Genomic DNA, 20,686 nt, shown 5'->3' with positions numbered 1-20,686 from the left:
CTAAGGCATTGAAATGTTTCATCTACGAAATTGGACTGGTAACCATCGTGATTGAAAAAAATTTCAAGAAATTTGTTATTGAAAACAAACTATCCATCGCCAACGACATCCCGTATTCCCAAGCGGTCACCCTTCCAAGTACTAACGGGACTCGACGTAACTTAACTTCTGGGAGCTGACGAGACCAGGTGCGTTCTACGTGATATGGCCATTGATATTTAAAATTGAAAATTTACCCTCCCAGTCTCAATGGATGAATAGAAAATCACTTCAAAGTGACAGAAATGTTTGTTCATTGAATTTGAACTGGTAACCATCGCGATTAAAAAACGCGATAAAATTTGACAAACTCTCAATGGAATTGATCCAGAATCATTCTTATAGATGAATTGAACCTATCTCTAAGGCATTGAAATGTTTCATCTACGAAATTGGACTGGTAACCATCGTGATTGAAAAAAATTTCAAGAAATTTGTTATTGAAAACAAACTATCCATCGCCAACGACATCCCGTATTCCCAAGCGGTCACCCTTCCAAGTACTAACGGGACTCGACGTAACTTAACTTCTGGGAGCTGACGAGACCAAGTGCGTTCTACGTGATATGGCCGTTGACATTCAAAATTGAAAATTTACCCTCCCAGTCCCAATGGATGAATAGAAAATCACTTCAAAGTGACAGAATTGTTTGTTCATTGAATTTGGACTGGTAACCATCGCGAATAAAAAGCGCGATCAACTTTCAAAAACTCGCAATGAAATTCATCCAGAATCATTCCTATAGATGAATTGAACCTATCCCTATGTCATTGATATTTTTGATCTACGAATTTGGACTGGTAACCATCACGATTAAAAAACGCGATAAAATTTGACAAACTCTCAATGGAATTGATCCAGAATCATTCTTATAGATGAATTGAACCTATCTCTAAGGCATTGAAATGTTTCATCTACGAAATTGGACTGGTAACCATCGTGATTGAAAAAAATTTCAAGAAATTTGTTATTGAAAACAAACTATCCATCGCCAACGACATCCCGTATTCCCAAGCGGTCACCCTTCCAAGTACTAACGGGACTCGACGTAACTTAACTTCTGGGAGCTGACGAGACCAGGTGCGTTCTACGTGATATAGCCATTGATATTTAAAATTGAAAATTTACCCTCCCAGTCTCAATGGATGAATAGAAAATCACTTCAAAGTGACAGAAATGTTTGTTCATTGAATTTGAACTGGTAACCATCGCGATTAAAAAACGCGATAAAATTTGACAAACTCTCAATGGAATTGATCCAGAATCATTCTTATAGATGAATTGAACCTATCTCTAAGGCATTGAAATGTTTCATCTACGAAATTGGACTGGTAACCATCGTGATTGAAAAAAAATTTCAAGAAATTTGTTATTGAAAACAAACTATCCATCGCCAACGACATCCCGTATTCCCAAGCGGTCACCCTTCCAAGTACTAACGGGACTCGACGTAACTTAACTTCTGGGAGCTGACGAGACCAAGTGCGTTCTACGTGATATGGCCGTTGACATTCAAAATTGAAAATTTACCCTCCCAGTCCCAATGGATGAATAGAAAATCACTTCAAAGTGACAGAAATGTTTGTTCATTGAATTTGAACTGGTAACCATCGCGAATAAAAAGCGCGATCAACTTTGAAAAACTCGCAATGAAATTCATCCAGAATCATTCCTATAGATGAATTGAACCTATCCCTATGTCATTGAAATTTTTGATCTACGAATTTGGACTGGTAACCATCACGATTAAAAAACGCGATAAAATTTGACAAACTCTCAATGGAATTGATCCAGAATCATTCTTATAGATGAATTGAACCTATCTCTAAGGCATTGAAATGTTTCATCTACGAAATTGGACTGGTAACCATCGTGATTGAAAAAAATTTCAAGAAATTTGTTATTGAAAACAAACTATCCATCGCCAACGACATCCCGTATTCCCAAGCGGTCACCCTTCCAAGTACTAACGGGACTCGACGTAACTTAATTTCTGGGAGCTGACGAGACCAAGTGCGTTCTACGTGATATGGCCGTTGACATTCAAAATTGAAAATTTACCCTCCCAGTCCCAATGGATGAATAGAAAATCACTTCAAAGTGACAGAAATGTTTGTTCATTGAATTTGAACTGGTAACCATCGCGAATAAAAAGCGCGATCAACTTTGAAAAACTCGCAATGAAATTCATCCAGAATCATTCCTATAGATGAATTGAACCTATCCTTATGTCATTGAAATTTTTGATCTACGAATTTGGACTGGTAACCATCGCGATTAAAAAACGCGATAAAATTTGACAAACTCTCAATGGAATTGATCCAGAATCATTCTTATAGATGAATTGAACCTATCTCTAAGGCATTGAAATGTTTCATCTACGAAATTGGACTGGTAACCATCGTGATTGAAAAAAAATTTCAAGAAATTTGTTAATGAAAACAAACTATCCATCGCCAACGACATCCCGTATTCCCAGGTGGTCACCCTTCCAAGTACTAACGGGACTCGACGTAACTTAACTTCTGGGAGCTGACGAGACCAGGTGCGTTCTACGTGATATGTCCGTTGACATTCAAAAATGAAAATTTACCCTCCCAGTCCCAATGGATGAATAGAAAATCACTTCAAAGTGACAGAATTGTTTGTTCATTGAATTTGGACTGGTAACCATCGCGAATAAAAAGCGCGATCAACTTTCAAAAACTCGCAATGAAATTCATCCAGAATCATTCCTATAGATGAATTGAACCTATCCCTATGTCATTGAAATTTTTGATCTACGAATTTGGACTGGTAACCATCACGATTAAAAAACGCGATAAAATTTGACAAACTCTCAATGGAATTGATCCAGAATCATTCTTATAGATGAATTGAACCTATCTCTAAGGCATTGAAATGTTTCATCTACGAAATTGGACTGGTTACCATCGTGATTGAAAAAAAATTTCAAGAAATTTGTTATTGAAAACAAACTATCCATCGCCAACGACATTCCGTATTCCCAAGCGGTCACCCTTCCAAGTACTAACGGGACTCGACGTAACTTAACTTCTGGGAGCTGACGAGACCAGGTGCGTTCTACGTGATATGGCCATTGACATTCAGAATTGAAAATTTACCCTCCCAGTCCCAATGGATGAATAGAAAATCACTTCAAAGTGACAGAAATGTTTGTTCATTGAATTTGAACTGGTAATCATCGCGAATAAAAAGCGCGATCAACTTTGAAAAACTCGCAATGAAATTCATCCAGAATCATTCCTATAGATGAATTGTACCTATCCCTATGTCATTGAAATTTTTGATCTACGAATTGGGACTGGTAACCATCGCGATTAAAAAACGCGATAAAAATTGACAAACTCTCAATGGAATTGATCCAGAATCATTCTTATAGATGAATTGAACCTATCTCTAAGGCATTGAAATGTTTCATCTACGAAATTGGACTGGTAACCATCGTGATTGAAAAAAAATTTCAAGAAATTTGTTAATGAAAACAAACTATCCATCGCCAACGACATCCCGTATTCCCAGGTGGTCACCCTTCCAAGTACTAACGGGACTCGACGTAACTTAACTTCTGGGAGCTGACGAGACCAGGTGCGTTCTACGTGATATGTCCGTTGACATTCAAAAATGAAAATTTACCCTCCCAGTCCCAATGGATGAATAGAAAATCACTTCAAAGTGACAGAATTGTTTGTTCATTGAATTTGGACTGGTAACCATCGCGAATAAAAAGCGCGATCAACTTTCAAAAACTCGCAATGAAATTCATCCAGAATCATTCCTATAGATGAATTGAACCTATCCCTATGTCATTGAAATTTTTGATCTACGAATTTGGACTGGTAACCATCACGATTAAAAAACGCGATAAAATTTGACAAACTCTCAATGGAATTGATCCAGAATCATTCTTATAGATGAATTGAACCTATCTCTAAGGCATTGAAATGTTTCATCTACGAAATTGGACTGGTTACCATCGTGATTGAAAAAAAATTTCAAGAAATTTGTTATTGAAAACAAACTATCCATCGCCAACGACATTCCGTATTCCCAAGCGGTCACCCTTCCAAGTACTAACGGGACTCGACGTAACTTAACTTCTGGGAGCTGACGAGACCAGGTGCGTTCTACGTGATATGGCCATTGACATTCAGAATTGAAAATTTACCCTCCCAGTCCCAATGGATGAATAGAAAATCACTTCAAAGTGACAGAAATGTTTGTTCATTGAATTTGAACTGGTAATCATCGCGAATAAAAAGCGCGATCAACTTTGAAAAACTCGCAATGAAATTCATCCAGAATCATTCCTATAGATGAATTGTACCTATCCCTATGTCTTTGAAATTTTTGATCTACGAATTGGGACTGGTAACCATCGCGATTAAAAAACGCGATAAAAATTGACAAACTCTCAATGGAATTGATCCAGAATCATTCTTATAGATGAATTGAACCTATCTCTAAGGCATTGAAATGTTTCATCTACGAAATTGGACTGGTAACCATCGTGATTGAAAAAAAATGTCAAGAAATTTGTTATTGAAAACATACTATCCATCGCCAACGACATCCCGTATTCCCAAGCGGTTACCCTTCCAAGTACTAACGGGACTCGACGTAACTTAACTTCTGGGAGCTGACGAGACCAAGTGCGTTCTACGTGATATGGCCGTTGACATTCAAAAGTGAAAATTTACCCTCCCAGTCCCAATGGATGAATAGAAAATCACTTCAAAGTGACAGAAATGTTTGTTCATTGAATTTGAACTGGTAACCATCGCGAATAAAAAGCGCGATCAACTTTGAAAAACTCGCAATGAAATTCATCCAGAATCATTCCTATAGATGAATTGAACCTATCCTTATGTCATTGAAATTTTTGATCTACGAATTTGGACTGGTAACCATCGCGATTAAAAAACGCGATAAAATTTGACAAACTCTCAATGGAATTGATCCAGAATCATTCTTATAGATGAATTGAACCTATCTCTAAGGCATTGAAATGTTTCATCTACGAAATTGGACTGGTTACCATCGTGATTGAAAAAAAATTTCAAGAAATTTGTTATTGAAAACAAACTATCCATCGCCAACGACATTCCGTATTCCCAAGCGGTCACCCTTCCAAGTACTAACGGGACTCGACGTAACTTAACTTCTGGGAGCTGACGAGACCAGGTGCGTTCTACGTGATATGGCCATTGACATTCAGAATTGAAAATTTACCCTCCCAGTCCCAATGGATGAATAGAAAATCACTTCAAAGTGACAGAAATGTTTGTTCATTGAATTTGAACTGGTAATCATCGCGAATAAAAAGCGCGATCAACTTTGAAAAACTCGCAATGAAATTCATCCAGAATCATTCCTATAGATGAATTGTACCTATCCCTATGTCTTTGAAATTTTTGATCTACGAATTGGGACTGGTAACCATCGCGATTAAAAAACGCGATAAAAATTGACAAACTCTCAATGGAATTGATCCAGAATCATTCTTATAGATGAATTGAACCTATCTCTAAGGCATTGAAATGTTTCATCTACGAAATTGGACTGGTAACCATCGTGATTGAAAAAAAATGTCAAGAAATTTGTTATTGAAAACATACTATCCATCGCCAACGACATCCCGTATTCCCAAGCGGTTACCCTTCCAAGTACTAACGGGACTCGACGTAACTTAACTTCTGGGAGCTGACGAGACCAAGTGCGTTCTACGTGATATGGCCGTTGACATTCAAAAGTGAAAATTTACCCTCCCAGTCCCAATGGATGAATAGAAAATCACTTCAAAGTGACAGAAATGTTTGTTCATTGAATTTGAACTGGTAACCATCGCGAATAAAAAGCGCGATCAACTTTGAAAAACTCGCAATGAAATTCATCCAGAATCATTCCTATAGATGAATTGAACCTATCCTTATGTCATTGAAATTTTTGATCTACGAATTTGGACTGGTAACCATCGCGATTAAAAAACGCGATAAAATTTGACAAACTCTCAATGGAATTGATCCAGAATCATTCTTATAGATGAATTGAACCTATCTCTAAGGCATTGAAATGTTTCATCTACGAAATTGGACTGGTAACCATCGTGATTGAAAAAAAATTTCAAGAAATTTGTTAATGAAAACAAACTATCCATCGCCAACGACATCCCGTATTCCCAGGTGGTCACCCTTCCAAGTACTAACGGGACTCGACGTAACTTAACTTCTGGGAGCTGACGAGACCAGGTGCGTTCTACGTGATATGTCCGTTGACATTCAAAAATGAAAATTTACCCTCCCAGTCCCAATGGATGAATAGAAAATCACTTCAAAGTGACAGAATTGTTTGTTCATTGAATTTGGACTGGTAACCATCGCGAATAAAAAGCGCGATCAACTTTCAAAAACTCGCAATGAAATTCATCCAGAATCATTCCTATAGATGAATTGAACCTATCCCTATGTCATTGAAATTTTTGATCTACGAATTTGGACTGGTAACCATCACGATTAAAAAACGCGATAAAATTTGACTAACTCTCAATGGAATTGATCCAGAATCATTCTTATAGATGAATTGAACCTATCTCTAAGGCATTGAAATGTTTCATCTACGAAATTGGACTGGTTACCATCGTGATTGAAAAAAAATTTCAAGAAATTTGTTATTGAAAACAAACTATCCATCGCCAACGACATCCCGTATTCCCAAGCGGTCACCCTTCCAAGTACTAACGGGACTCGACGTAACTTAACTTCTGGGAGCTGACGAGACCAGGTGCGTTCTACGTGATATGGCCATTGACATTCAGAATTGAAAATTTACCCTCCCAGTCCCAATGGATGAATAGAAAATCACTTCAAAGTGACAGAAATGTTTGTTCATTGAATTTGAACTGGTAATCATCGCGAATAAAAAGCGCGATCAACTTTGAAAAACTCGCAATGAAATTCATCCAGAATCATTCCTATAGATGAATTGTACCTATTCCTATGTCATTGAAATTTTTGATCTACGAATTGGGACTGGTAACCATCGCGATTAAAAAACGCGATAAAAATTGACAAACTCTCAATGGAATTGATCCAGAATCATTCTTATAGATGAATTGAACCTATCTCTAAGGCATTGAAATGTTTCATCTACGAAATTGGACTGGTAACCATCGTGATTGAAAAAAAATTTCAAGAAATTTGTTAATGAAAACAAACTATCCATCGCCAACGACATCCCGTATTCCCAGGTGGTCACCCTTCCAAGTACTAACGGGACTCGACGTAACTTAACTTCTGGGAGCTGACGAGACCAGGTGCGTTCTACGTGATATGTCCGTTGACATTCAAAAATGAAAATTTACCCTCCCAGTCCCAATGGATGAATAGAAAATCACTTCAAAGTGACAGAATTGTTTGTTCATTGAATTTGGACTGGTAACCATCGCGAATAAAAAGCGCGATCAACTTTCAAAAACTCGCAATGAAATTCATCCAGAATCATTCCTATAGATGAATTGAACCTATCCCTATGTCATTGAAATTTTTGATCTACGAATTTGGACTGGTAACCATCACGATTAAAAAACGCGATAAAATTTGACAAACTCTCAATGGAATTGATCCAGAATCATTCTTATAGATGAATTGAACCTATCTCTAAGGCATTGAAATGTTTCATCTACGAAATTGGACTGGTTACCATCGTGATTGAAAAAAAATTTCAAGAAATTTGTTATTGAAAACAAACTATCCATCGCCAACGACATCCCGTATTCCCAAGCGGTCACCCTTCCAAGTACTAACGGGACTCGACGTAACTTAACTTCTGGGAGCTGACGAGACCAGGTGCGTTCTACGTGATATGGCCATTGACATTCAGAATTGAAAATTTACCCTCCCAGTCCCAATGGATGAATAGAAAATCACTTCAAAGTGACAGAAATGTTTGTTCATTGAATTTGAACTGGTAATCATCGCGAATAAAAAGCGCGATCAACTTTGAAAAACTCGCAATGAAATTCATCCAGAATCATTCCTATAGATGAATTGTACCTATCCCTATGTCATTGAAATTTTTGATCTACGAATTGGGACTGGTAACCATCGCGATTAAAAAACGCGATAAAAATTGACAAACTCTCAATGGAATTGATCCAGAATCATTCTTATAGATGAATTGAACCTATCTCTAAGGCATTGAAATGTTTCATCTACGAAATTGGACTGGTAACCATCGTGATTGAAAAAAAATGTCAAGAAATTTGTTATTGAAAACATACTATCCATCGCCAACGACATCCCGTATTCCCAAGCGGTCACCCTTCCAAGTACTAACGGGACTCGACGTAACTTAACTTCTGGGAGCTGACGAGACCAAGTGCGTTCTACGTGATATGGCCGTTGACATTCAAAATTGAAAATTTACCCTCCCAGTCCCAATGGATGAATAGAAAATCACTTCAAAGTGACAGAAATGTTTGTTCATTGAATTTGAACTGGTAACCATCGCGAATAAAAAGCGCGATCAACTTTGAAAAACTCGCAATGAAATTCATCCAGAATCATTCCTATAGATGAATTGAACCTATCCTTATGTCATTGAAATTTTTGATCTACGAATTTGGACTGGTAACCATCGCGATTAAAAAACGCGATAAAATTTGACAAACTCTCAATGGAATTGATCCAGAATCATTCTTATAGATGAATTGAACCTATCTCTAAGGCATTGAAATGTTTCATCTACGAAATTGGACTGGTAACCATCGTGATTGAAAAAAAATTTCAAGAAATTTGTTAATGAAAACAAACTATCCATCGCCAACGACATCCCGTATTCCCAGGTGGTCACCCTTCCAAGTACTAACGGGACTCGACGTAACTTAACTTCTGGGAGCTGACGAGACCAGGTGCGTTCTACGTGATATGTCCGTTGACATTCAAAAATGAAAATTTACCCTCCCATTCCCAATGGATGAATAGAAAATCACTTCAAAGTGACAGAATTGTTTTTTCATTGAATTTGGACTGGTAACCATCGCGAATAAAAAGCGCGATCAACTTTCAAAAACTCGCAATGAAATTCATCCAGAATCATTCCTATAGATGAATTGAACCTATCCCTATGTCATTGAAATTTTTGATCTACGAATTGGGACTGGTAACCATCGCGATTAAAAAACGCGATAAAAATTGACAAACTCTCAATGGAATTGATCCAGAATCATTCCTATAGATGAATTGAACCTATCCCTATGTCATTGAAATTTTTGATCTACGAATTTGGACTGGTAACCATCACGATTAAAAAACGCGATAAAATTTGACAAACTCTCAATGGAATTGATCCAGAATCATTCTTATAGATGAATTGAACCTATCTCTAAGGCATTGAAATGTTTCATCTACGAAATTGGACTGGTTACCATCGTGATTGAAAAAAAATTTCAAGAAATTTGTTATTGAAAACAAACTATCCATCGCCAACGACATCCCGTATTCCCAAGCGGTCACCCTTCCAAGTACTAACGGGACTCGACGTAACTTAACTTCTGGGAGCTGACGAGACCAGGTGCGTTCTACGTGATATGGCCATTGACATTCAGAATTGAAAATTTACCCTCCCAGTCCCAATGGATGAATAGAAAATCACTTCAAAGTGACAGAAATGTTTGTTCATTGAATTTGAACTGGTAATCATCGCGAATAAAAAGCGCGATCAACTTTGAAAAACTCGCAATGAAATTCATCCAGAATCATTCCTATAGATGAATTGTACCTATCCCTATGTCATTGAAATTTTTGATCTACGAATTGGGACTGGTAACCATCGCGATTAAAAAACGCGATAAAAATTGACAAACTCTCAATGGAATTGATCCAGAATCATTCTTATAGATGAATTGAACCTATCTCTAAGGCATTGAAATGTTTCATCTACGAAATTGGACTGGTAACCATCGTGATTGAAAAAAAATGTCAAGAAATTTGTTATTGAAAACATACTATCCATCGCCAACGACATCCCGTATTCCCAAGCGGTCACCCTTCCAAGTACTAACGGGACTCGACGTAACTTAACTTCTGGGAGCTGACGAGACCAAGTGCGTTCTACGTGATATGGCCGTTGACATTCAAAATTGAAAATTTACCCTCCCAGTCCCAATGGATGAATAGAAAATCACTTCAAAGTGACAGAAATGTTTGTTCATTGAATTTGAACTGGTAACCATCGCGAATAAAAAGCGCGATCAACTTTGAAAAACTCGCAATGAAATTCATCCAGAATCATTCCTATAGATGAATTGAACCTATCCTTATGTCATTGAAATTTTTGATCTACGAATTTGGACTGGTAACCATCGCGATTAAAAAACGCGATAAAATTTGACAAACTCTCAATGGAATTGATCCAGAATCATTCTTATAGATGAATTGAACCTATCTCTAAGGCATTGAAATGTTTCATCTACGAAATTGGACTGGTAACCATCGTGATTGAAAAAAAATTTCAAGAAATTTGTTAATGAAAACAAACTATCCATCGCCAACGACATCCCGTATTCCCAGGTGGTCACCCTTCCAAGTACTAACGGGACTCGACGTAACTTAACTTCTGGGAGCTGACGAGACCAGGTGCGTTCTACGTGATATGTCCGTTGACATTCAAAAATGAAAATTTACCCTCCCATTCCCAATGGATGAATAGAAAATCACTTCAAAGTGACAGAATTGTTTTTTCATTGAATTTGGACTGGTAACCATCGCGAATAAAAAGCGCGATCAACTTTCAAAAACTCGCAATGAAATTCATCCAGAATCATTCCTATAGATGAATTGAACCTATCCCTATGTCATTGAAATTTTTGATCTACGAATTGGGACTGGTAACCATCGCGATTAAAAAACGCGATAAAAATTGACAAACTCTCAATGGAATTGATCCAGAATCATTCTTATAGATGAATTGAACCTATCTCTAAGGCATTGAAATGTTTCATCTACGAAATTGGACTGGTAACCATCGTGATTGAAAAAAAATGTCAAGAAATTTGTTATTGAAAACATACTATCCATCGCCAACGACATCCCGTATTCCCAAGCGGTCACCCTTCCAAGTACTAACGGGACTCGACGTAACTTAACTTCTGGGAGCTGACGAGACCAAGTGCGTTCTACGTGATATGGCCGTTGACATTCAAAATTGAAAATTTACCCTCCCAGTCCCAATGGATGAATAGAAAATCACTTCAAAGTGACAGAAATGTTTGTTCATTGAATTTGAACTGGTAACCATCGCGAATAAAAAGCGCGATCAACTTTGAAAAACTCGCAATGAAATTCATCCAGAATCATTCCTATAGATGAATTGAACCTATCCTTATGTCATTGAAATTTTTGATCTACGAATTTGGACTGGTAACCATCGCGATTAAAAAACGCGATAAAATTTGACAAACTCTCAATGGAATTGATCCAGAATCATTCTTATAGATGAATTGAACCTATCTCTAAGGCATTGAAATGTTTCATCTACGAAATTGGACTGGTAACCATCGTGATTGAAAAAAAATTTCAAGAAATTTGTTAATGAAAACAAACTATCCATCGCCAACGACATCCCGTATTCCCAGGTGGTCACCCTTCCAAGTACTAACGGGACTCGACGTAACTTAACTTCTGGGAGCTGACGAGACCAGGTGCGTTCTACGTGATATGTCCGTTGACATTCAAAAATGAAAATTTACCCTCCCATTCCCAATGGATGAATAGAAAATCACTTCAAAGTGACAGAATTGTTTTTTCATTGAATTTGGACTGGTAACCATCGCGAATAAAAAGCGCGATCAACTTTCAAAAACTCGCAATGAAATTCATCCAGAATCATTCCTATAGATGAATTGAACCTATCCCTATGTCATTGAAATTTTTGATCTACGAATTGGGACTGGTAACCATCGCGATTAAAAAACGCGATAAAAATTGACAAACTCTCAATGGAATTGATCCAGAATCATTCTTATAGATGAATTGAACCTATCTCTAAGGCATTGAAATGTTTCATCTACGAAATTGGACTGGTAACCATCGTGATTGAAAAAAAATGTCAAGAAATTTGTTATTGAAAACATACTATCCATCGCCAACGACATCCCGTATTCCCAAGCGGTCACCCTTCCAAGTACTAACGGGACTCGACGTAACTTAACTTCTGGGAGCTGACGAGACCAAGTGCGTTCTACGTGATATGGCCGTTGACATTCAAAATTGAAAATTTACCCTCCCAGTCCCAATGGATGAATAGAAAATCACTTCAAAGTGACAGAAATGTTTGTTCATTGAATTTGAACTGGTAACCATCGCGAATAAAAAGCGCGATCAACTTTGAAAAACTCGCAATGAAATTCATCCAGAATCATTCCTATAGATGAATTGAACCTATCCTTATGTCATTGAAATTTTTGATCTACGAATTTGGACTGGTAACCATCGCGATTAAAAAACGCGATAAAATTTGACAAACTCTCAATGGAATTGATCCAGAATCATTCTTATAGATGAATTGAACCTATCTCTAAGGCATTGAAATGTTTCATCTACGAAATTGGACTGGTAACCATCGTGATTGAAAAAAAATTTCAAGAAATTTGTTAATGAAAACAAACTATCCATCGCCAACGACATCCCGTATTCCCAGGTGGTCACCCTTCCAAGTACTAACGGGACTCGACGTAACTTAACTTCTGGGAGCTGACGAGACCAGGTGCGTTCTACGTGATATGTCCGTTGACATTCAAAAATGAAAATTTACCCTCCCATTCCCAATGGATGAATAGAAAATCACTTCAAAGTGACAGAATTGTTTTTTCATTGAATTTGGACTGGTAACCATCGCGAATAAAAAGCGCGATCAACTTTCAAAAACTCGCAATGAAATTCATCCAGAATCATTCCTATAGATGAATTGAACCTATCCCTATGTCATTGAAATTTTTGATCTACGAATTTGGACTGGTAACCATCACGATTAAAAAACGCGATAAAATTTGACAAACTCTCAATGGAATTGATCCAGAATCATTCTTATAGATGAATTGAACCTATCTCTAAGGCATTGAAATGTTTCATCTACGAAATTGGACTGGTTACCATCGTGATTGAAAAAAAATTTCAAGAAATTTGTTATTGAAAACAAACTATCCATCGCCAACGACATCCCGTATTCCCAAGCGGTCACCCTTCCAAGTACTAACGGGACTCGACGTAACTTAACTTCTGGGAGCTGACGAGACCAGGTGCGTTCTACGTGATATGGCCATTGACATTCAGAATTGAAAATTTACCCTCCCAGTCCCAATGGATGAATAGAAAATCACTTCAAAGTGACAGAAATGTTTGTTCATTGAATTTGAACTGGTAATCATCGCGAATAAAAAGCGCGATCAACTTTGAAAAACTCGCAATGAAATTCATCCAGAATCATTCCTATAGATGAATTGTACCTATCCCTATGTCATTGAAATTTTTGATCTACGAATTGGGACTGGTAACCATCGCGATTAAAAAACGCGATAAAAATTGACAAACTCTCAATGGAATTGATCCAGAATCATTCTTATAGATGAATTGAACCTATCTCTAAGGCATTGAAATGTTTCATCTACGAAATTGGACTGGTAACCATCGTGATTGAAAAAAAATGTCAAGAAATTTGTTATTGAAAACATACTATCCATCGCCAACGACATCCCGTATTCCCAAGCGGTCACCCTTCCAAGCACTAACGGGACTCGACGTAACTTAACTTCTGGGAGCTGACGAGACCAGGTGCGTTCTACGTGATATGGCCGTTGACATTCAAAAATGAAAATTTACCCTCCCAGTCCCAATGGATGAATAGAAAATCACTTCAAAGTGACAGAATTGTTGGTTCATAAATTTGGACTGGTAACCATCGCGAATAAAAAGCGCGATCAACTTTGAAAAACTCGCAATGAAATTCATCCAGAATCATTCCTATAGATGAATTGAACCTATCCCTATGTCATTGAAATTTTTGATCTACGAATTTGGACTGGTAACCATCGCGATTAAAAAACGCGATAAAATTTGACAAACTCTCAATGGAATTGATCCAGAATCATTCTTATAGATGAATTGAACCTATCTCTAAGGCATTGAAATGTTTCATCTACGAAATTGGACTGGTAACCATCGTGATTGAAAAAAAATTTAAAGAAATTTGTTATTGAAAACAAACTATCCATCGCCAACGACATCCCGTATTCCCAAGCGGTCACCCTTCCAAGTACTAACGGGACTCGACGTAACTTAACTTCTGGGAGCTGACGAGACCAGGTGCGTTCTACGTGATATGGCCGTTGACATTCAAAATTGAAAATTTACCCTCCAAGTCCCAATGGATGAATATAAAATCACTTCAAAGTGACAGAAATGTTTGTTCATTGAATTTGAACTGGTAACCATCGCGAATAAAAAGCGCGATCAACTTTGAAAAACTCGCAATGAAATTCATCCAGAATCATTCCTATAGATGAATTGTACCTATCCCTATGTCATTGAAATTTTTGATCTACGAATTTGGACTGGTAACCATTGCGATTAAAAAACGCGATAAAATTTGAAAAACATCATTCTTATAGATGAATTGAACCTATCTCTAAGGCATTGAAATGTTTCATCTACGAAATTGGACTGGTAACCATCGTGATTGAAAAAAAATTTCAAGAAATTTGTTATTGAAAACATACTATCCATCGCCAACGACATCCCGTATTCCCAAGCGGTCACCCTTCCAAGTACTAACGGGACTCGACGTAACTTAACTTCTGGGAGCTGAAGAGACCAAGTGCGTTCTACGTGATATGGCCGTTGACATTCAAAATTGAAAATTTACCCTCCCAGTCCCAATGGATGAATAGAAAATCACTTCAAAGTGACAGAAATGTTTGTTCATTGAATTTGAACTGGTAACCATCGCGAATAAAAAGCGCGATCAACTTTGAAAAACTCGCAATGAAATTCATCCAGAATCATTCCTATAGATGAATTGAACCTATCCTTATGTCATTGAAATTTTTGATCTACGAATTTGGACTGGTAACCATCGCGATTAAAAAACGCGATAAAATTTGACAAACTCTCAATGGAATTGATCCAGAATCATTCTTATAGATGAATTGAACCTATCTCTAAGGCATTGAAATGTTTCATCTACGAAATTGGACTGGTAACCATCGTGATTGAAAAAAAATTTCAAGAAATTTGTTAATGAAAACAAACTATCCATCGCCAACGACATCCCGTATTCCCAGGTGGTCACCCTTCCAAGTACTAACGGGACTCGACGTAACTTAACTTCTGGGAGCTGACGAGACCAGGTGCGTTCTACGTGATATGTCCGTTGACATTCAAAAATGAAAATTTACCCTCCCATTCCCAATGGATGAATAGAAAATCACTTCAAAGTGACAGAATTGTTTTTTCATTGAATTTGGACTGGTAACCATCGCGAATAAAAAGCGCGATCAACTTTCAAAAACTCGCAATGAAATTCATCCAGAATCATTCCTATAGATGAATTGAACCTATCCCTATGTCATTGAAATTTTTGATCTACGAATTTGGACTGGTAACCATCACGATTAAAAAACGCGATAAAATTTGACAAACTCTCAATGGAATTGATCCAGAATCATTCTTATAGATGAATTGAACCTATCTCTAAGGCATTGAAATGTTTCATCTACGAAATTGGACTGGTTACCATCGTGATTGAAAAAAAATTTCAAGAAATTTGTTATTGAAAACAAACTATCCATCGCCAACGACATCCCGTATTCCCAAGCGGTCACCCTTCCAAGTACTAACGGGACTCGACGTAACTTAACTTCTGGGAGCTGACGAGACCAGGTGCGTTCTACGTGATATGGCCGTTGACATTCAAAATTGAAAATTTACCCTCCAAGTCCCAATGGATGAATATAAAATCACTTCAAAGTGACAGAAATGTTTGTTCATTGAATTTGAACTGGTAACCATCGCGAATAAAAAGCGCGATCAACTTTGAAAAACTCGCAATGAAATTCATCCAGAATCATTCCTATAGATGAATTGTACCTATCCCTATGTCATTGAAATTTTTGATCTACGAATTTGGACTGGTAACCATCGCGATTAAAAAACGCGATAAAATTTGAAAAACATCATTCTTATAGATGAATTGAACCTATCTCTAAGGCATTGAAATGTTTCATCTACGAAATTGGACTGGTAACCATCGTGATTGAAAAAAAATGTCAAGAAATTTGTTATTGAAAACATACTATCCATCGCCAACGACATCCCGTATTCCCAAGCGGTCACCCTTCCAAGCACTAACGGGACTCGACGTAACTTAACTTCTGGGAGCTGACGAGACCAGGTGCGTTCTACGTGATATGGCCGTTGACATTCAAAAATGAAAATTTACCCTCCCAGTCCCAATGGATGAATAGAAAATCACTTCAAAGTGACAGAATTGTTGGTTCATAAATTTGGACTGGTAACCATCGCGAATAAAAAGCGCGATCAACTTTGAAAAACTCGCAATGAAATTCATCCAGAATCATTCCTATAGATGAATTGAACCTATCCCTATGTCATTGAAATTTTTGATCTACGAATTTGGACTGGTAACCATCGCGATTAAAAAACGCGATAAAATTTGACAAACTCTCAATGGAATTGATCCAGAATCATTCTTATAGATGAATTGAACCTATCTCTAAGGCATTGAAATGTTTCATCTACGAAATTGGACTGGTAACCATCGTGATTGAAAAAAAATTTAAAGAAATTTGTTATTGAAAACAAACTATCCATCGCCAACGACATCCCGTATTCCCAAGCGGTCACCCTTCCAAGTACTAACGGGACTCGACGTAACTTAACTTCTGGGAGCTGACGAGACCAGGTGCGTTCTACGTGATATGGCCGTTGACATTCAAAATTGAAAATTTACCCTCCAAGTCCCAATGGATGAATATAAAATCACTTCAAAGTGACAGAAATGTTTGTTCATTGAATTTGAACTGGTAACCATCGCGAATAAAAAGCGCGATCAACTTTGAAAAACTCGCAATGAAATTCATCCAGAATCATTCCTATAGATGAATTGTACCTATCCCTATGTCATTGAAATTTTTGATCTACGAATTTGGACTGGTAACCATCGCGATTAAAAAACGCGATAAAATTTGAAAAACATCATTCTTATAGATGAATTGAACCTATCTCTAAGGCATTGAAATGTTTCATCTACGAAATTGGACTGGTAACCATCGTGATTGAAAAAAAATGTCAAGAAATTTGTTATTGAAAACATACTATCCATCGCCAACGACATCCCGTATTCCCAAGCGGTCACCCTTCCAAGTACTAACGGGACTCGACGTAACTTAACTTCTGGGAGCTGACGAGACCAGGTGCGTTCTACGTGATATGGCCGTTGACATTCAAAAATGAAAATTTACCCTCCCAGTCCCAATGGATGAATAGAAAATCACTTCAAAGTGACAGAATTGTTTGTTCATTGAATTTGGACTGGTAACCATCGCGAATAAAAAGCGCGATCAACTTTGACAAACTCTCAATGGAATTGATCCAGAATCATTCTTATAGATGAATTGAACCTATCTCTAAGGCATTGAAATGTTTCATCTACGAAATTGGACTGGTAACCATCGTGATTGAAAAAAAATTTCAAGAAATTTGTTATTGAAAACAAACTATCCATCGCCAACGACATCCCGTATTCCCAAGCGGTCACCCTTCCAAGTACTAACGGGACTCGACGTAACTTAACTTCTGGGAGCTGACGAGACCAGGTGCGTTCTACGTGATATGGCCGTTGACATTCAAAAATGAAAATTTACCCTCCCAGTCCCAATGGATGAATAGAAAATCACTTCAAAGTGACAGAATTGTTTGTTCATTGAATTTGGACTGGTAACCATCGCGAATAAAAAGCGCGATCAACTTTGACAAACTCTCAATGGAATTGATCCAGAATCATTCTTATAGATGAATTGAACCTATCTCTAAGGCATTGAAATGTTTCATCTACGAAATTGGACTGGTAACCATCGTGATTGAAAAAAAATTTAAAGAAATTTGTTATTGAAAACAAACTATCCATCGCCAACGACATCCCGTATTCCCAAGCGGTCACCCTTCCAAGTACTAACGGGACTCGACGTAACTTAACTTCTGGGAGCTGACGAGACCAGGTGCGTTCTACGTGATATGGCCGTTGACATTCAAAATTGAAAATTTACCCTCCAAGTCCCAATGGATGAATATAAAATCACTTCAAAGTGACAGAAATGTTTGTTCATTGAATTTGAACTGGTAACCATCGCGAATAAAAAGCGCGATCAACTTTGAAAAACTCGCAATGAAATTCATCCAGAATCATTCCTATAGATGAATTGTACCTATCCCTATGTCATTGAAATTTTTGATCTACGAATTTGGACTGGTAACCATCGCGATTAAAAAACGCGATAAAATTTGAAAAACATCATTCTTATAGATGAATTGAACCTATCTCTAAGGCATTGAAATGTTTCATCTACGAAATTGGACTGGTAACCATCGTGATTGAAAAAAAATGTCAAGAAATTTGTTATTGAAAACATACTATCCATCGCCAACGACATCCCGTATTCCCAAGCGGTCACCCTTCCAAGTACTAACGGGACTCGACGTAACTTAACTTCTGGGAGCTGACGAGACCAGGTGCGTTCTACGTGATATGGCCGTTGACATTCAAAAATGAAAATTTACCCTCCCAGTCCCAATGGATGAATAGAAAATCACTTCAAAGTGACAGAATTGTTTGTTCATTGAATTTGGACTGGTAACCATCGCGAATAAAAAGCGCGATCAACTTTCAAAAACTCGCAATGAAATTCATCCAGAATCATTCCTATAGATGAATTGAACCTATCTCTATGTCATTGAAATTTTTGATCTACGAATTGGGACTGGTAACCATCACGATTAAAAAACGCGATAAAATTTGACAAACTCTCAATGGAATTGATCCAGAATCATTCTTATAGATGAATTGAACCTATCTCTAAGGCATTGAAATGTTTCATCTACGAAATTGGACTGGTAACCATCGTGATTGAAAAAAAATTTCAAGAAATTTGTTATTGAAAACAAACTATCCATCGCCAACGACATTCCGTATTCCCAAGCGGTCACCCTTCCAAGTACTAACGGGACTCGACGTAACTTAACTTCTGGTAGCTGACGAGACCAGGTGCGTTCTACGTGATATGGCCATTGACATTCAGAATTGAAAATTTACCCTCCCAGTCCCAATGGATGAATAGAAAATCACTTCAAAGTGACAGAAATGTTTGTTCATTGAATTTGAACTGGTAATCATCGCGAATAAAAAGCGCGATCAACTTTGAAAAACTCGCAATGAAATTCATCCAGAATCATTCCTATAGATGAATTGTACCTATCCCTATGTCATTGAAATTTTTGATCTACGAATTGGGACTGGTAACCATCGCGATTAAAAAACGCGATAAAAATTGACAAACTCTCAATGGAATTGATCCAGAATCATTCTTATAGATGAATTGAACCTATCTCTAAGGCATTGAAATGTTTCATCTACGAAATTGGACTGGTAACCATCGTGATTGAAAAAAAATTTCAAGAAATTTGTTATTGAAAACAAACTATCCATCGCCAACGACATCCCGTATTCCCAAGCGGTCACCCTTCCAAGTACTAACGGGACTCGACGTAACTTAACTTCTGGGAGCTGACGAGACCAGGTGCGTTCTACGTGATATGGCCGTTGACATTCAAAATTGAAAATTTACCCTCCAAGTCCCAATGGATGAATATAAAATCACTTCAAAGTGACAGAAATGTTTGTTCATTGAATTTGAACTGGTAACCATCGCGAATAAAAAGCGCGATCAACTTTGAAAAACTCGCAATGAAATTCATCCAGAATCATTCCTATAGATGAATTGTACCTATCCCTATGTCATTGAAATTTTTGATCTACGAATTTGGACTGGTAACCATCGCGATTAAAAAACGCGATAAAATTTGAAAAACATCATTCTTATAGATGAATTGAACCTATCTCTAAGGCATTGAAATGTTTCATCTACGAAATTGGACTGGTAACCATCGTGATTGAAAAAAAATGTCAAGAAATTTGTTATTGAAAACATACTATCCATCGCCAACGACATCCCGTATTCCCAAGCGGTCACCCTTCCAAGTACTAACGGGACTCGACGTAACTTAACTTCTGGGAGCTGACGAGACCAAGTGCGTTCTACGTGATATGGCCATTGACATTCAGAATTGAAAATTTACCCTCCCAGTCCCAATGGATGAATAGAAAATCACTTCAAAATGACAGAAATGTTTGTTCATTGAATTTGAACTGGTAATCATCGCGAATAAAAAGCGCGATCAACTTTGAAAAACTCGCAATGAAATTCATCCAGAATCATTCCTATAGATGAATTGTACCTATCCCTATGTCATTGAAATTTTTGATCTACGAATTGGGACT

General features: G+C 37.4%; 40 pseudogenes; all 40 read right to left on the bottom strand.

Moving 5' to 3' along the window:
* Window positions 1–97: 97 nt before the first annotated feature.
* Window positions 98–216, bottom strand: LOC124335134 (annotated as a pseudogene).
* Window positions 217–498: 282 nt separating this feature from the next.
* LOC124333880 lies at window positions 499–617 on the bottom strand (annotated as a pseudogene).
* A 412-nt stretch (window positions 618–1,029) lies between these two features.
* Window positions 1,030–1,148, bottom strand: LOC124329586 (annotated as a pseudogene).
* A 283-nt stretch (window positions 1,149–1,431) lies between these two features.
* On the bottom strand, window positions 1,432–1,550 carry LOC124333879 (annotated as a pseudogene).
* Window positions 1,551–1,962: 412 nt separating this feature from the next.
* On the bottom strand, window positions 1,963–2,081 carry LOC124329738 (annotated as a pseudogene).
* Window positions 2,082–2,494: 413 nt separating this feature from the next.
* Window positions 2,495–2,613, bottom strand: LOC124334608 (annotated as a pseudogene).
* Window positions 2,614–3,026: 413 nt separating this feature from the next.
* LOC124329574 lies at window positions 3,027–3,145 on the bottom strand (annotated as a pseudogene).
* A 413-nt stretch (window positions 3,146–3,558) lies between these two features.
* LOC124334607 lies at window positions 3,559–3,677 on the bottom strand (annotated as a pseudogene).
* Window positions 3,678–4,090: 413 nt separating this feature from the next.
* Window positions 4,091–4,209, bottom strand: LOC124329573 (annotated as a pseudogene).
* A 413-nt stretch (window positions 4,210–4,622) lies between these two features.
* LOC124335057 lies at window positions 4,623–4,741 on the bottom strand (annotated as a pseudogene).
* A 413-nt stretch (window positions 4,742–5,154) lies between these two features.
* On the bottom strand, window positions 5,155–5,273 carry LOC124329571 (annotated as a pseudogene).
* Window positions 5,274–5,686: 413 nt separating this feature from the next.
* On the bottom strand, window positions 5,687–5,805 carry LOC124335056 (annotated as a pseudogene).
* Window positions 5,806–6,218: 413 nt separating this feature from the next.
* On the bottom strand, window positions 6,219–6,337 carry LOC124334605 (annotated as a pseudogene).
* Window positions 6,338–6,750: 413 nt separating this feature from the next.
* Window positions 6,751–6,869, bottom strand: LOC124333623 (annotated as a pseudogene).
* Window positions 6,870–7,282: 413 nt separating this feature from the next.
* LOC124334604 lies at window positions 7,283–7,401 on the bottom strand (annotated as a pseudogene).
* A 413-nt stretch (window positions 7,402–7,814) lies between these two features.
* LOC124333621 lies at window positions 7,815–7,933 on the bottom strand (annotated as a pseudogene).
* A 413-nt stretch (window positions 7,934–8,346) lies between these two features.
* On the bottom strand, window positions 8,347–8,465 carry LOC124333876 (annotated as a pseudogene).
* Window positions 8,466–8,878: 413 nt separating this feature from the next.
* On the bottom strand, window positions 8,879–8,997 carry LOC124334603 (annotated as a pseudogene).
* Window positions 8,998–9,540: 543 nt separating this feature from the next.
* LOC124333620 lies at window positions 9,541–9,659 on the bottom strand (annotated as a pseudogene).
* A 413-nt stretch (window positions 9,660–10,072) lies between these two features.
* Window positions 10,073–10,191, bottom strand: LOC124333875 (annotated as a pseudogene).
* A 413-nt stretch (window positions 10,192–10,604) lies between these two features.
* LOC124334602 lies at window positions 10,605–10,723 on the bottom strand (annotated as a pseudogene).
* Window positions 10,724–11,136: 413 nt separating this feature from the next.
* Window positions 11,137–11,255, bottom strand: LOC124333874 (annotated as a pseudogene).
* A 413-nt stretch (window positions 11,256–11,668) lies between these two features.
* LOC124334601 lies at window positions 11,669–11,787 on the bottom strand (annotated as a pseudogene).
* A 413-nt stretch (window positions 11,788–12,200) lies between these two features.
* LOC124333873 lies at window positions 12,201–12,319 on the bottom strand (annotated as a pseudogene).
* Window positions 12,320–12,732: 413 nt separating this feature from the next.
* Window positions 12,733–12,851, bottom strand: LOC124334599 (annotated as a pseudogene).
* Window positions 12,852–13,264: 413 nt separating this feature from the next.
* LOC124333619 lies at window positions 13,265–13,383 on the bottom strand (annotated as a pseudogene).
* Window positions 13,384–13,796: 413 nt separating this feature from the next.
* LOC124335212 lies at window positions 13,797–13,915 on the bottom strand (annotated as a pseudogene).
* Window positions 13,916–14,327: 412 nt separating this feature from the next.
* On the bottom strand, window positions 14,328–14,446 carry LOC124332262 (annotated as a pseudogene).
* Window positions 14,447–14,838: 392 nt separating this feature from the next.
* Window positions 14,839–14,957, bottom strand: LOC124334954 (annotated as a pseudogene).
* Window positions 14,958–15,370: 413 nt separating this feature from the next.
* Window positions 15,371–15,489, bottom strand: LOC124334598 (annotated as a pseudogene).
* A 413-nt stretch (window positions 15,490–15,902) lies between these two features.
* LOC124332261 lies at window positions 15,903–16,021 on the bottom strand (annotated as a pseudogene).
* A 392-nt stretch (window positions 16,022–16,413) lies between these two features.
* On the bottom strand, window positions 16,414–16,532 carry LOC124335211 (annotated as a pseudogene).
* Window positions 16,533–16,944: 412 nt separating this feature from the next.
* On the bottom strand, window positions 16,945–17,063 carry LOC124332260 (annotated as a pseudogene).
* Window positions 17,064–17,455: 392 nt separating this feature from the next.
* On the bottom strand, window positions 17,456–17,574 carry LOC124332258 (annotated as a pseudogene).
* A 283-nt stretch (window positions 17,575–17,857) lies between these two features.
* LOC124332257 lies at window positions 17,858–17,976 on the bottom strand (annotated as a pseudogene).
* Window positions 17,977–18,259: 283 nt separating this feature from the next.
* On the bottom strand, window positions 18,260–18,378 carry LOC124332256 (annotated as a pseudogene).
* Window positions 18,379–18,770: 392 nt separating this feature from the next.
* On the bottom strand, window positions 18,771–18,889 carry LOC124332255 (annotated as a pseudogene).
* A 413-nt stretch (window positions 18,890–19,302) lies between these two features.
* LOC124330120 lies at window positions 19,303–19,421 on the bottom strand (annotated as a pseudogene).
* Window positions 19,422–19,834: 413 nt separating this feature from the next.
* LOC124332254 lies at window positions 19,835–19,953 on the bottom strand (annotated as a pseudogene).
* A 392-nt stretch (window positions 19,954–20,345) lies between these two features.
* On the bottom strand, window positions 20,346–20,464 carry LOC124334924 (annotated as a pseudogene).
* Between the last annotated feature and the right edge of the window lie 222 nt (window positions 20,465–20,686).

This window comes from Daphnia pulicaria, chromosome 3 (genome assembly GCF_021234035.1).
Source record: "Daphnia pulicaria isolate SC F1-1A chromosome 3, SC_F0-13Bv2, whole genome shotgun sequence".
Lineage (NCBI taxonomy): Eukaryota > Metazoa > Arthropoda > Branchiopoda > Diplostraca > Daphniidae > Daphnia > Daphnia pulicaria.
Note: the sequence above shows the minus strand (reverse complement) of the source record. Positions and strands in the feature narration are given on the sequence as shown.